Source organism: Acomys russatus, chromosome 27 (assembly GCF_903995435.1).
Source record: "Acomys russatus chromosome 27, mAcoRus1.1, whole genome shotgun sequence".
NCBI classification, from domain to species: Eukaryota; Metazoa; Chordata; class Mammalia; order Rodentia; family Muridae; genus Acomys; species Acomys russatus.
In genome coordinates this window covers 39,904,597-39,907,694 of record NC_067163.1, presented here as the reverse complement: position 1 = coordinate 39,907,694, position 3,098 = coordinate 39,904,597, and the positions used below count along the sequence as shown (strand labels likewise).

The 3,098-nt window shown below is 46.5% G+C and overlaps 1 pseudogene; it reads right to left on the bottom strand.

Annotated features, from left to right (window-relative positions):
- Window positions 1–1,230: 1,230 nt before the first annotated feature.
- Window positions 1,231–2,873, bottom strand: LOC127210104 (KAT8 regulatory NSL complex subunit 2-like; annotated as a pseudogene).
- Between the last annotated feature and the right edge of the window lie 225 nt (window positions 2,874–3,098).

The window sequence follows — 3,098 nt, the reverse complement described above, 5'->3', positions numbered from 1 at the left end:
TGGCAAGGAACTTCAGAATTTTTAGGTCACTCACTCTCAGGTGAATCTGTACCTTCATAGTTGAAGCTTTTTGGTGAGTGAGATCTTGTGGTCATAGTACTATTTGTATTATTCTGTTCTAGAGTTTAATATTGTTCTTTAATTGTACTGTGATAGCTATTCACGGTTATCAGCTTGGCTGGACCTCAAATCAACAAAAACGCAAGTTTATGGATGCTCTTGTGAGTTATTTTCCTCTTCTTTTCTTTTTCTTTTTTTACAGTATTATTACCTGTTTTTTGTCAACTGTTATTCAGGCTGTATAGCTCATTATTTCTGCTGCCCTAGAAACCAGCTTGACACACATTTTGCTACCTATGCCTTCAAGTGGCCTGGAAAGACCCCCATTGCTTTGCCATTCTCTCATCACCTCTATGGGGCTGACCCAAGGCCATAAAGCTCCATGCCAGCCTTGAACCCCTACTTCTTCAGTGAGGACAGTTTATCTGCCCTGGGCAGTAGGTGCTCAGTGCCCTCTCTCCTGCTGTTTCTCTGGGAATGACTGTCCTAGTATGTAAATGTCTTGTCTTTTCCTGTCAGATGGCACTCCAAGTCTCTGAAAATAATACAGACATTCTCAAATACAGAGAAAACACAATCAGCTAAGTACTTTCCATTCTCATATCACTTTAACACTTAATAGAAATGGTATACAATAATTTGAGTATATTTTATGTAGAAGATCCAACACAAAAGCAAGGATAATTAAGAAGAGCCCAGCCTAGGAGCTGCTTTTCTCACAGTTGTAGTTCACTAGGAAAAGTAGTTTACATTGTCCAAGTACATGGAGCTGAGAAAAGGCTTACACAGAGGCTTTAGATACAGCTAGCCCAACACTAACAGCCAACAGCTGAAGAGCAAGCACCATTCCTGACCACGGCCTTGTTCCACATCCATGTCATTTCAGTCCACGGCTCAGGAAATCCCATTACAAAATGTCTCTTTCCAAGGCACAGTCTCCAGTACACATTCCTTCCCCAATGCAGGGAGTACTTCTCTCTTCCTTGCAAAGAATCCTGTAACCTTTAAGTACTAAATATCCATTCCACATATGGTTGGTTTATGTTTGTCTATAGCACACTCTACAGCCCTGAAGAGAACATTGTAGTCTGGGTTGTCCCTGTTCAGTGAAAGATGATCTGAAGAATGGACAGTTCACATCCCAAGGCAAACAATTCTCAGGATGCACTGTTAACTGACAAAAGTGGGTTCTGGTTATCCATTTGCAGTAGTCAATACACACTGAGGGAATGGTGCACAGATTTTATCCACATTTTGAGGTCCCTGGGATCTATACCCATCTCCAGCCATCTGCATCTGGTGTGGGCCTCTGGCTATTTCTCTGACTGAAAGATCTTTAAGAATTACTGAAGGATCAAAAAAACAAGGGTGACAGAGGGCATGGCACACCATCACCCACAACATCCAAGTCATCCCTGAGCTCCAGAGGTAAACTTTCAGTGGGCTGGAGTTCGGCAGCACTCAAGTACAGCTCCGTGGGGCCGACTTCTAGGTCGGCTGGCACAGACAGAACCTGCTCAGGCTTATACATCTGAGGAGGACCCTGGAAATGCAGTGGGCAGCAGGGATCCTCAGAAAGACTTATAGGAACTGTCTTGTTGCAGGACACCTCTTCAGATCCCTGGCAGCATTTGAAGAGAACCTGATTTGTATCCTGACAGATATGACTATCTCAGTGTCTGGTCATTGGAAGAGACTCATTGGAGCATCCTCAAAGGCTAAGCACTCTGACTGGAACGAGTGGTCTGAGCCTGCTGAGCAGCCCCTCTTGTGGCCAGCATTCTTAGCTCCTTGAACTGACTGTGTTGTAAGGCTTCCACTCCATAGCACTGGCGGTATGGCCTAAGACATTTCAGTCGTTTTATGTTCTCTCTTTCTTTGGCCAAAACTCCCCCAGGGCCAGTCAGGAGACTACTACCTAATGCTTCATGTTCCATTTTCCAGTTGTGTAAGTAATGGGACTTCTCTTTGAGCCAGGTGCCGTAGTCAGTTGAACTGATCAATGTACAAAGACTGCAAACAGATTAGGTTTTCTCTCATAATAAGAGCCACTTACTTCCTTGGCTGTGTAGACAACAGCATGCTCTAGGGGGTCTTCTTGATCACTATCTATGCTATCAGCTTCACTGTCTGGGTCACCTCTCCATGTCTGATCCAAAGCAATGGGTTCCTGGTCCCCATCACTCCAGCTGTCTTCATCCAGTATCCGGCTAGCTAGCTTCATTCCGGCTGCTCTCTGGGGTCTGAGAGCCCAGCTCTGTTTTAGCATATGAGCTCAACTGGCACCAGAGGGTTTCACCCATTGGTCCTGGGCTGCTCTTCTTCATTTGATCATGAAGTGCTAGGACATTCCTTCGCGCACGTTCAGCACAAAAGGACACCCCATCTTTCTTCTCGAACTTTGGGGCAGCACTTGGACATCTTTTCCCATTCTTTGCTGATATGTAACTACATTGTTTGAAGGGTGCATTCTCACCTTCAAGAATGTGTTAATGCAAACTCTTGGCCCTCCAGACCCTATGGAGAGCATGGGCGGCGAGTGAACAAACAAGAAAGGCGCTCCTGAGATCTGGGCACTGGGATGATCCTCCCCCTATTTGTTGGCAAGACATGAATCCGAATCCTGTTCGTACCAAAGCCACGTTGGCCCAATCTCCACAGCTGCAGGCCGGGAAGAGTGGTGCGTGTCAACCGCCTCACCTGTCTCTCCTGGCACTACTACAGTGATGCGCCCGGCCCCCACACCCTGAGAAGCGGCTTTTGCCCCTGGCGGCCAAGAGCAGCATCGAGGCAATCCTTCCTGCAAGCACCATCTTGTCCGAGGACTCCAGGCAACAGAGAGGTTGGTCCACGAAAGCTTAGCAGAGTGACTCCTACACTGCGGGAGACAAAGTGAGGTAGTTTCTTGGTCAGATTGTTCGAAGCTTGATTACCAACCCTGTGTGGGGCCAACAGCTTGAGAGAGACAAAATAATAGGACATTGAAGAAGGAGACTTTGCATTTTGGGTGTCCTCCTTCACTCTTGCTAAGCTGCTGC